This window comes from Corvus brachyrhynchos, unplaced genomic scaffold, assembly GCF_000691975.1.
Source record: "Corvus brachyrhynchos isolate BGI_N302 unplaced genomic scaffold, ASM69197v1 scaffold167, whole genome shotgun sequence".
Taxonomy (NCBI): Eukaryota; Metazoa; Chordata; class Aves; order Passeriformes; family Corvidae; genus Corvus; species Corvus brachyrhynchos.
The window spans coordinates 7,669,134-7,681,893 of record NW_008239547.1 but is presented as its reverse complement, the minus strand read 5'-3'; the positions used below and the strand labels follow the sequence as shown (position 1 = coordinate 7,681,893).

Genomic DNA, 12,760 nt, shown 5'->3' with positions numbered 1-12,760 from the left:
CATTCCTGATAGAATTTTATGGAGAAATTAGAGGACCAGCATGCTGGTAGAAGATCAGCTGGGAGCTGGGAGATGTCTTCTCCAAGAGCATCATCTTACCTCTGGAATTCTTGGGTTCCAGCTGCGAGGTTTGCTGGATGAGAGTTCAGAGGCTCGGGCAGGCACTGCTTCCCTCAGCTCGGGGTGCTGCAGCTCCAGTTCTGGCTGGGCTGGGTGCCAGCACTGAAATCCAATTATCCCAGGAGAGATGCTGCTCTTCTCCCACTCTCCTTTCTCCCAGCCTTCATGGCAATGGAGGAGTCCCCAGCCTCATTTGGGGAAAGAGAAAATCCAAGGAGATCCCCTTGTTTCTTCTTCTTCTCCTTTTACATCTTTCTCCACATTTCTGACTCCTTTACCAAATTCTCAGCTATGTGGGATGCCTCCTCCTCTTTTGCATTTTGGGAGCAGTGTGAGTCTACATATGCTTAGCTAGTACTTTGGATTTTGTGGAACAGAAGATGAGAGAGGAAGTGGTGGTGTGTAGCAGTTTATTTTCAGTAAAACCTGGGTATAGCTTCACACTTATTGTTTCCAGATAGTCTTTGATATTTGGAGCAGGGAATTCCCTCAGGCGAGATATTCATTTTGTTGCTTTTTATTTGGGCTGTGAAATTCTGCTCAGCTTTCACTGGTATCAAAAAACTTGAAGAAGGCCACATGAATTTTCATTAGACTTTCTCAGGCTGCCTTCTGAAAGGAGTTTCTACTTTCTTCTACTGCAATTTTCCTTACCTTAGATTTTCTGCTAAGACATAGTGTTTTAGAGATATAAAGTAAATTTTAGGGTTTTGTAATTAAAATCCACTTTAACTAAGGGTGGGATTTAATTTTTTTGACTCTAGCTTGACTTACTGCATGCATCTGGGATGGACTCAGATAAATTTACCACATATCTGGCCAAAAAATTATTTTTACTCCTGGGAAGATCAGCTGTTTGAGGTGGTGTTGGAGAATAGGATTGGGAAGCAACAACTCTGGGTTTTGCTCATCTTTGTCTCACTTGAGTGTTGGGGAACAGATTTAATTCAGGGCTCTGCTGTCACTCATGGTGAGGTGAGCAGCTCCTGGATATTTTGAAGATTGTTTTAAATGAATGATTCTCTAATATTGCAAAAGAAATAAACTCCCCTGGACTACATTTGATCATATTAAACACATCATAAACTGACAAAGCTGGCTCAGGGTTGAAGTGAAAGCATGTTAACTGTGCAGTGCTGAATGGGTAAACTCTGTGACCTGACATTCCTGATACATTAGTTGCTGACATGAAGTGTTTTACCACATGATAACTGCTTGACTTGCAAATGAAGATGCTGCTTTGAAAAGCAGAAAACTCTTGTTTCCAGCCCTTGTTGGGGTCCCGTGTTTCAATACGTTCTGAGGTGCCTTTAGGCAGTCCCTGTTGTTTACAGACATAAAAAGAGTGCTGCAATTTTACTGACTTTCATGTGAGTTTCTCAGAAGTTTAGCATAAATTCTATCAGAATTCAGCTTAGAGTTTTGAACAATACCAAACTAATATTTTTTACTTGTTAGGAAAACTCTGGATTTTGCCAGTCTTCAGAGGGACTCTGACAATATCCCACTTTGCAGGTTTATTTGATGCCAGCTATGACAACAAAGGTTCACAGTTTTCCAGTAAAGTAGAATTTTGTTTGTCCTTTTTATCACCTGGTAAATACTGGATGAGTTTCAGCACAATAACAGACCATAAAAACCAGAACGGAGAGAAGAATAAACTTTTATTGTTTTAGCAACAAACCTGTTCCTCTTTACCTTTCCAATGAGACACAAAAGCCTGCCTTTTGTTTCAGCACTGGAAAGTCTTTAACTTTGTTTGCAAACACTAGTAATTTGTCTTCCCCTTTATATTTATCTGAGCAAGAATATGAAAATTGTTAACACTAAACAAGGAAAAAAACCTTTTTATAAAGTTAAGTGAATATTGAATGGGACTAATGTTCCTGACTTTCGGGTGGAGGGTTATTATTTTTATTATTATGTTCATATCATGATCAAAATTGCATAGCTGAGCGAGGGAAGTGGTGCTTTAACATTATTGCTAATTGAAAAAAATGTCTAAATGACTCCTTGTGAGGCAAAGATAACGAAAGAATCCATTAGTTCTTGTTCCACAGCTATTAAATACTTGTTGATTGCATATCATCCCCAGATAGGGAAACCATGTTTTAGCCCATTTCCCTGGTTTCTTGACTGTAAGGAGGTGGGCACCATGTTGCTCTGAAAAGTGATCATCAGTGTCATGACTAAAGTCAATCAGTAACTGAGTGACTAAACTCTCAGTTGAATTCAGCGCTTTTCACTTCCAGATATATGTCAAGTTTCTTTCCTCTAAACATTTTTCAAAGCCACATATTTTCACCCAGATGGTCCAGATCCCTTATTTTCCTGCCGTATTGCTTTCATTGCAGTTACGCTTGAGCTTGTACTCCCAAGATAAATCCCTGCATGTTATTGAGCTTGCATCTTTGTTATAAAAATGTATTCTAAACAAACATGGACCGGGGGAGGATTCATGCACGTTCTCAGTGTGGGAAGGAAAGGTGTTTTAACATTTCTTAATGTTGTATGAAAGTCTGTATAGACTATGTGACAGTGAAGGGCACTATGAAGTTTTATTGTTAGAGCTTTGAAGGATCATTACACAAGGGTAGGAGGCTATTCTGGTTTTCTAAGAAGCTGTAAAACTCTGACTGCTCTTGCCGTATGGTATTTTGTTTCTACCAGAAACAATTTTTTAAAAACTTGATTAATTTTTAACTTTTCATTTTGGTTTTCACCAGCTTTCTGTGTTAGAAGTACAGATTCATAAGACATGAGAACAAATATATCACAATCATAGATTAAACCTGATCTAGGACCTCTTGAAGACTCATCTCTCCTCAAGCCACCTGCCCAACATTTCCCTGTCACTCTCTACAATCAATATGGAGAAATACTTCTAGAAGGTGAATAATTCTACCAGACTTCATTATTTGTCTTCAAATGGCCCTCAGAATGTGCTGATTTCTCTTAATCTTGTAGTGTACTTAGAGAAACAACTTTGACATCAGCAGGAGAAACTTGGTTCTGTGACTTGTTTAGACTTCTGAAATACTACATGATACTCATATTTTTCCCTGGTATATTTAAATTATTAATCCTGGTGTATGCAAGAAAATTGAAGTATTTGAGATTATGCATAGTTTCATGGACTACTCCAAAAGGGAAAATATGAGGAGAATATTCTTGACAGGGTGAAATAGGAATTTTTTTATTTGAATCCTCTTCATTTTTCTATACCTATCCTGCTTTGCATATGTATTTTTATGTTGCATGTGAAGTGTGTGTGTTGCATAATACTTATTATTTCTAACGTAATGGCACCTAACATCAAATTAGGAACAAGTTCTCATTACAAATGGCATTACAAAATCAAATATGCCACAGGCAGTTCCCACTCTGGAACAAGTTTTCTCTCTTGGATGCAGGTTTTAATTTCTTTTTCTATTTACATAGAAAATGTACATTCTTCTTCTATTTACATTCTTTTTCTATTTACATGTTTCTTTTTTTAATCATATAGTAACTACATTAATGATGAGTGCTTCTGTGGCCAGTTCAGTTATACCAAAAATTGAATTTAACTTTATTTTGTTCATGGATTTGAGAAAACTGCCCATTTTTTGATAATTAACAAAATCATATTGATTGACTTGAGAAATTAAGAGTGAAGGAAGCCTTTCCTTGGACTGTCTTGTTTTCACATTATTAAAATTTGGCTTTCCCATTCCTAAAGCATCTAGTTTTGTTGCAAAAGTGATTGTTGCATTTAAGGACATGTTTATTCATCAACTTGTATATAATTTTCTGTTCTGAATATGAGACAAAACAATGCTAAATAAATTACATAATTAAAAATGCATATGGAAGTAATTCTTGCTGTAATGGTTTTCCTTACACTCCCCCCAGAAGTTAGAGGCAAATTAGCTTAAGCATTAACTCTGAACATCTACCCAATTTAGACAATCCACTTAATTTGTCGTATTTACTTACTTTCCATGCCCACAATAGTGTACAGCTCCTTATAGAACATGCTGTAATTGTAAAAAGGAAAACACATGAACTGTTTTGGTTCAGGACATCTAGATCAAAAAACTATCATCTGATTAAAGAACAAGGACTGCTTAGAACCATAAAAGAATGTTTGTTATTGTTTTAGAACATGTGTTTTGCAGGAATCATATGATAAGAAAATGACATGGAAAAAGTTTCTCTTTCGGACACCCCTGAATCAGCTGATCTAATCTTGTTTTGGCATACTTAGGAAAAAGCAATCAGGCAAGTTGTACTATGCTAATCCTTCTTCAATCTCCTGATTTCTGTAGTTGTGGTGACTGCTTCTGCTTCTGCAGTTTTGGAAGGAGAGTTTTTAAACATTTTCTGTTGCCTGAAGTTTGCAGAACTCTATTTGGGGAAACATACTAAAAGTGGTATAGAAATAGAGGATCAAATTAAAGAATATTACTTCCCTCCAGTAGTTTTAATTAATAATTAGGGTACCTAACAAGACATTTTCTGAGGAACAGGCATCTAAAAGCACTTGACTGGAAAGTGCCTAGTTTTGCTTCATCATTTTAGTAGAAAGGAGGAACATGCTGATTTACAAAGTGAACTGAATGAAATCAAGGTAGAACTAAGATAAGCTGAGATGTGAATTCAGTTCAAGGAGGTCACCAAAAATATTGCTGAAAGTAAAGAATTCCCTTTTCTTAGACTCATTCCAGACAGAGAAGTTGATAAAGAGGGACCTATAAGAATGATATGCAAAGTTGCCATTGCTTGCAGTGAAAGAGAACATTATCTGAAGGACTTGGTGTAAAAGATGTAAAAGGTGTTCAAAATGGCATCTGATTTCAGTAGTGCAGAGTTTGTTTAAATGTTTATTTCTCACTAATCTCTGCAATTGACTTCAGAAATGGATGGCCACACTGGATGCCAGTGTAAGGAAAGGCAAACAGGCAAGAAAGGGAATTATTCTCCAAGCTGCAACATGTTATTCATTGCTGGAAATGCTCTGTGGTATTCAGTGGTGGTGATGTACAAAACTCAGCTGGAAATGTTCACAAGAAAACTTGTGAACTTGAAAAAGTTGATGTTTTTACTGCTTAGACCAGACAGTTGGCCAAGACAGCCTCCTGAAACTCTTTCCAGCCTAAATGATCTTATGTTCTGTGACACTCTCAAAAGGTGGGGTTTTTTTCACTTGAAATTGGTATTGAAACCAGGGCAAGACAGTGTTTTGAGCCAAACACTATAGCACAACACTACTAGACATTTTATAAAATAATATTATGAAATAATGTGAACAGTGAGTAAAACTGATCATGAAGCTGTATTTTGAAACCATGGGGAAAAAAATACTCACTAAAAATCCAGCGTGATAAAAAGCCTGAAGTATTTTCCGCAAGAACTTTTGCACATACACATAAGCCCAATTAACAAGAATCTCTTCTCCAGAATAATTGAGACAATTCATATGTCAGTAGGATCTATACATATTTGGTATATGTATCCTATGATAAATATCAGTGCTATTTCTCAATTTAGAAAGTTTATTCTTTAACTGAAGTTTTCAACATTGAGACACAAATAAATCAAAGTTAATATGTCACAGTATTAATAAAAATTCTTTGTTAAACACATGCTTAATACCCAAAATTTCAGTCCATATAGCCTCTGAAACAGGATTCTTGCACACTTGGGTAATTTGTAGCAAAAAGCCAAAGAATGAAACTGTTCAAAAGGCTTTCCTATAATATCCAGAAAGACAAAATAAAATGAGGACAGCATTCTCTGTTGCCATGGAAACACAAATGTCCACTGCAAATTATGTGATGTTTAAAGTTATTTTCTATACCAGTTTGAACAATTTTTTCTAAAATATGTTATTTTCACAGAGAGGCAACACCCCTGCTATTCTGAAGTTTAGAACTTTGTGAAAACAGATACATAAATGTTGCCTGGACCACCAGCCAAAGACTTTCTAAACTGGAACTTTTTCACATTTTCTTCTTTTGAGTGATAGGAAATGACTAAGCTCAGAGAGCTGAAAATCCCCTTATTGTTGGAAACGGCACTATTGTTTTAGGCTGAAGACTCACGAGGAAAACAAAAGGGGAATACACAGGATTGGATCACTAAAGAACTCCCCAGCCTGTGCAGGGAAGTGCAGGACTCCCTGTCCGAGTGGCAGGGTCTTTAGTAAACTTTACAGCCAATAGTTCAGCCAAGGGCTGGGCTTACAGATCATCCCTTTCTGAAGCACACAGGTCTGTACCGCAGCTGATGTGGGGCCCTAGACCCCTCAGATGCTGAGGTGTCTCTGCCCACCAGGTGGAGGGAACACATGCAGTCAATTCCTAACATGTGTTTGCAGGATCTCCTTCTCACTGCCCCCAGATAGCACCATAGGTAATCCTCTGGGATGACTCATCTCAAAAGGAAGATTTGCATTCTTTGAGGGTTCTGTGAAAATCCAGATTCTTGAAACCAGCTGAATAGTGACAGGTATACAATCAGCACTCTCGAGAACACCATCCCTCGGGTGAACCCCAGAGAGACATACCCTTGCAGAGCTGCCATTAAATGGATGTTGCACAGCTCAACTGTGCCTCAGCACACTCTTGTTTGAAGGGCCTGCTCTGCAGGAGGGAATGCAGGAAACATCACGTCTCCCAAAATTCACTGATAACGCAGAGGAAAAACAACATTCCTTCCCTTCCCAGGGTTTCTAATGGCTACATAGAGTAGCCATAGGATGAGACAAAGGCCAGATGCAGGTCCTTTATACAAACTGAGGAAGAAAGAGAAGTAAAGTTCCCAAAATATAAAGCCTGCAACGTCTGTGAGTTAGGCTGGAGTGGAGAGGGTGACAAGTCAAGGATCTTAATTTATTCTTCTCTTCTAACTTTGCAATGTGAGGCCCAGCAACAACAGTGTTTCATGCAAGATTTGCACACTTTGATTTTGAACCCAAACTTCACATGGAGAAAGTCTCTTGAATAATTTTACTAAAGTCAACAGCTCATCCAGCATCAATCCAAATATTCCCAGCAATTGTATCTGACTAGCAAAAAGGTTTTCTGAGCTTTATATAAATTACTTCCAAGCCTTTTAAACTCCAGCATATGAAAGGCAGATAAATCGTTAATACATAATGTTGAGTTTTATGGCAGCATGCACCTTCCTTTGTTGCATACCTCACTAGACCACAGATACTGCCCAGGCAGTCCAGTACCTGCCCAGGTCTTTGCTGATATTGGAAACACCACAGTTGTTCTATCTAGAGACCTTTATTCAGTAAATGATTTATAAGTGCAACAGATTAAACAGGAAAAAAAGCAGCAACATTGACATAGTGCTCATGTGATGCAAGGCACAGCACCAGATTTCCATGGAGCAGTTCTATGTTTTCATGGTAAACAGCTTTTGAGACTCAGCAAACATTGTTTTGGGTTGCCTCAGGGAGTCAACTCATCTGCACTTGCTCTGACAATGTCAGATGATTGTTCAGGCTTTTAAACATCACATGAATGAACGTCAGAGATGCCTGAAGGCTCTCAAGCAGTGTGGGCTAAACTGAATTTTGCCACCTTGAAGATCAGGGGCTGAATCATTGCTTGGCTTCCTGGCCAAGAGTGGACAGTCAGAGGGAAATTGATGTGGGAGTGGAGAATGGGGATAGCAAACCCTAAAAATTGTGGTCAGTTACTGCTGCTTTATCCTCCCTAGTGTCGCAGCAGAAACCTTCCTTTCTTTTTCACTGACAGCAGGGGATGACCTGAGTTTCCAACCCACTGCTGCAGGCAATGGCACCAGCAGGGCCATAGCCTTTTTACCTCTCTTTTTGCCTGCTCTTTCTCCAAACTGCCTCATAACATGCAGCTTCTAGCTTTTCTGTGACTGCATTCTCCTTCCTTGGTTGCACACCTCACAGGGCCACAGATTCTGCTCAGGAAGTGTGGCACAGGTCAGGCTGTTATAGCAATTAGCACCATTATTTTTTTCAGTAAGTGATTTATAAACATGGCATATTAGACAGCAAAAACAGGTGGCTTGCTTTTCATACACCTGGGTATGGTTGTGATGAATGTTAAGGAATAACACTTACTAGCAATAAATAATGCAGCTCTTCTGATTCCATACCAAAATTGTACCCAGAGAGGTCTGCCAGAACCTGTCTGGATCAATCACAGCTGTCACCTTCTAAAGAAACCATCTCTACCCTAACTTTTTGGAATTTATAATGACAAAGATTTTTCACCCAAATTTCAAACAGAATTGTTTTACTATGCCCAGCCTAGTTTTTCTCCTAAGAGCTGAATTTGTTCTAGGTGTATTTTATGACTCAGCATCCTGCCCTTGTAAGTCCCTGTCATCACTGGTGACAGAGACAGAACAGAAATGTGTCACACAGTTACATTGTTAGGACTGAAGTGAACTCAGAAAGAGCTTTTAATCCTTAGGCCAGAGGCTAAAAAGGTAGCATGATAAATTCACAAGCATCTGGACTGTGCAGTGACTTACAGGCAATGGCAACCTGAGGCTGAAGAGTCAGTAACTGACGAAAACCTCAAAATGTGTGTGTGGGGAGAAGTGTGAAAGAGACCAGCTACAGGCACATATTTCAGACAGGAAAAATGCTGTCTCTTAACAACAGTTCATGTGGGAGCACTGTGGTACTTTATGTATCTGACTCTCCACATGGATGCAATGGGGGGAGTCAGGTATAGCACAGAGGAGGCCAAAACTGCTGAGAGATCAGATCCAGGCTGAGGCTGTGCCTCTCGACTGCATGAAAGTAGAAGGGATCATTTGTGGCTGCTGAAATCACTGACTCATTTGGGTACCATCATATGCCAGTAATTAATTCAACATGCCTAGTGCCTGGAATAGTGGTGTAGGCGTTCAGACAACATGTTCCTCTGAGAAAATATACAGTGAGACAGACCCTTGCACAGCCCTACTTACCACAGCTTGTACTTACTAAATTATGGACCTCCAAGAAGTTGGGGGTCATTGGGAGGGCTGTAGCTCCAAACCAGGACTTAAATGCATGTAAGCAGGCACCTAGGAAGTATCTGAGAGCTAGCTTGAGCTTGAAACCCGTCCAAGATCAGGCTTCTTCCTCTCTACCTGACTGTGGCTGTGTGAAATGGCTGTAGAGCAACACAGGACAGTGAGAACAGTCCATCCAGACCTCAGAGGATGTCATGCAGCATAAGACTGTAAAGGTCATCTCAAAACTAGTCCTAAATATAGCTAAATCCAGGCAGAGCATCCAGGACAAAACTGGACTCAAGACTACCTGTTTACAGGCACTACAGAAGCAGCCTGTGTACTTCCTTGGGAGCAGAGCAGACCTGATCACGTCTGGGTGCCACATGCAAGGAGACACACACTCCCACTGCTGCTTGCTCAGGGAAGTGTATGGTTCATTTACAGTCACTGCCTCATCCTCAGCGAACCTCTCTGTGCTGAAGCATGTTAGCACTTACAAAAAACAGGAAAGCTGTGGACTACTGACCCATATCTGCATAAAGTCTCAAATTAATCTTCCTCTCCTGCTCTTTTCCATCCCCAGTGATGACTGAAAATAAGAGAGAACAGTGATTAGATTATTTTACTAATCTTTATCCTATTTATTAAATCATGACATTTCATCCCCCATTGAATTGCATAACTATACTATTGAGAAGTGTAATATGATCCATTTTTTATTTCAAAATGCTGAATAAAAGGCACATCTATGACACATTTCAGCGGAAATTAGACAATGATATTTTTGTACTCAGAAATGAGATGTGTTTTTATCTTACCATGCTTAATATTCATGATAATTCACAACACACTTTTTTACTGCTATCAGAGAGCATATTCTTTAGGTAAAAATTTGATCTACTGCCTGCTAACCCAGGATTACTTGAACATGGCTTTTAGCCCAATTCTCTTTGTATTCTCTTGTGTGCTGCCATGCACTGCAAAACAATAGAAGTATAAAGATCTTCCTGAATATTTTTCCTCTCAGTTTTTTTAAACCTACAGAAAATCCTGATTTGATATGGGCAGATGACACAGGGTTATTATTCCATTCTCTTTTATCAGAGGTGGATCTGAAGCTCTTTTTACTCAAAGTACCTCCAGCTTGCTTTATGCTTCATTTTCATAATGTTTTATTATACTGGAATTTTAATCACTCAAAATCTAATAAAAAAAGGCATTCCCATGGCTGAAATAGAGCATCTTGACTTTCCCCTCCTTTGGATCATATTAGGAGTGTTCAAAATTATCCAAAGCTTTTTCTAGTTCAGTTTAGGGATCTGTATATACATCTAAATCATAAAACTCTCCCATCACATTGGGGTTTTTTTAAACCTGTAAATCCTGTGAACTTTCCTTTAACTACCAACAGATAGATGAAGTATTTCCATTAGGATTTTAGGATACTCTGCACATAAGAGGTTCAATATGTGCAAGCTTACTTGAAAAAGCAGGGTTATTTATTGTTAATCACCTGGCCTGATAGTTGCCTGCTGGATAAGGTTTCCTTCGTAAAAGAAAGAAGAAAAAAAAAGAAAATTTAATCTCTCTAGTTGATGCTTTGCTATCTTCTTCTCCAGGAGCTGTATCAACCACCCTAGCCACAGCTAAGAAGGCAATTACTCACTCCACTTCTCTTTTCTGGGTTTCTGCTGTTTGTGTTTTCTCTCCCAGGATGAGGATTTTAGCAGGATCTCAGAAGGTGAACGTTGTCTGAGCACAAGGACACTACACTTACAGAGTTAGACACTTTGCATAGTAGATGTTTTAGTAAATACAATGAGCAGGTGAGACGATGAAATAATACATGTTATGGGCTGGTGGACACATGCTGTTTTTCTATACTGGTGACTTCTCACCAGAATACCACAAAACAGAAGGGCTTTTTTTTTGCAGTTTTCCTATGTGATAATGCCTGTCCATTAATCTAACTAAAGAATGGCAGGTACAAGTATCCCAAAAGATGCCTGTGGATGTCATGACAGAAATTTTCTCACCTGCTGAAGAGATTATGAAGTTCAATGATTAAATCTGCAATGCATCTCTGCTTCACACCAGTGACATGTGCAGTAAGAGATTCCTCTCCAGGCAGCAGCTCTTCTCTGGAGATCACCACCACCATTCATAAGGGATAAAACCTGTAGAGCAGAAGGCTTTGATATAGTGCCTCTCTAGCAGAATCTGTTTGGTGCAACTTTTGGACTGTTGTGCTACAAAAACAAGGCTTGGACCTGGGTTATAAGAGAAAACTACATATGGAATCCCTCTCCTCAGTTTAGGCACTGAATAGTATAGTTCATCTTGCTTTTCACAGTTACAGTAAAATATCCATTTTCCCACTGGGACAGCAAGTAGAAACAAATGGAAACTATTTGAATTTTTCAGTGCTAATCCAGCAGATCTGTGTTTAAACCCACAGATATGCACTGACTTGTTCAGTAAGCCGGCGCTTTATCAGCATTAACTCTGAAGTGTCACAGGTAACATTAGTGTACGTGGCCAAAGTCCACAAGAGTGGAAAAATGTTATATTTAATATACCTATATATTAAAAAAAATAATTAAAATGTGAATGACTAGAAAAAAAAATAGCATGGTATATGGACATTACAGAGTCAATATGATTAAACACTTCAGAAATTCTGGTAGATTCCAGAGTTAGAGCAAGGCCAGGATCAAATCTGGTTTTTTTGCTCAGAAAGAACAAAACAAAATGGAGAAACAAAGTGGAGAATCAGTGGTCTAAGAATCACAGGCAAACTCCTCCAAACTCTTTCTTTACCCTTTCTCATTATCCAAGTGGCAGCAGGCAAGCAACAGATGTTTTGGCAATGGTGAGATCCTTGACTTTCATTCTAATGCACAGTTCCTTATGACAATTTATTATCACCTGAAACTTGCAGGAATGGGTGCTGCTCTACCAGTAAGCCTGGTTTCTACTGTCATCCTTTCTCTTCAGCATCTATTTTGCAGCATTGCTCAGGTATGATACACTTCCAGTTAACAGGAAAAACAAAAAAAGGAAAAGCTATTCCTCTTTTTTATTTTTTTTAGGTCATTGACTTTTTGTAGTGGGAAAATTCACTATCGTATGACTTTGCCAGTAAATCAGGCCAAGTGATTTTGTAAAGCCAAATGCTTGGAAACATGGTCAGCTGATTAAGGTATTGGGCTGTGACTCAGAGGATCTGGATTCAGTTCCTGGCACTTGCTGCATCACCTTGGGCAAATCACTTTACTGCTTTTATTCTTGCAATTCCAAATGTTGAAGAACCTTGGCAACATTTCTTCTGCCCTCTCCCTCCCTCCCCCCACCATGGGCCACCAGTGCATCCTACAAGCTGTACACAGCTGAGAGAACGGGGTTTGTGCTCACCACGAAGCTCCCTCTCATCAGCTGAAATGAAATACATATATATAAGAAATTGTTTCGCTTCCTTAAAGGCACTCCTAGTTGGCCCTCAAAATAAATAAATTGTGAAGAAAAAGCCCAAAGCTCTCCTGCAGAAAGCCAGCTCCATGCCCTCCTTTATTTCCATCGTTGCCTCTGTGGCAATGAAAGCAAGCCTTGTATTGTTAGCAGTGGCAGGGGGGGGGCTGCTGGCTCCTGTTGTTGC

The 12,760-nt window shown here is 39.2% G+C and overlaps 1 long non-coding RNA gene across 1 annotated transcript in view; it reads right to left on the bottom strand.

Annotated features, from left to right (window-relative positions):
• Positions 1-470, bottom strand: part of LOC108448469 — a 5,102-nt gene extending 4,632 nt beyond the window's left edge. The window contains exon 1 of the long non-coding RNA XR_001864358.1: positions 100-470. This is a non-coding gene — a long non-coding RNA (uncharacterized LOC108448469). The remainder of the gene's footprint in view (positions 1-99) is intronic.
• Between the last annotated feature and the right edge of the window lie 12,290 nt (positions 471-12,760).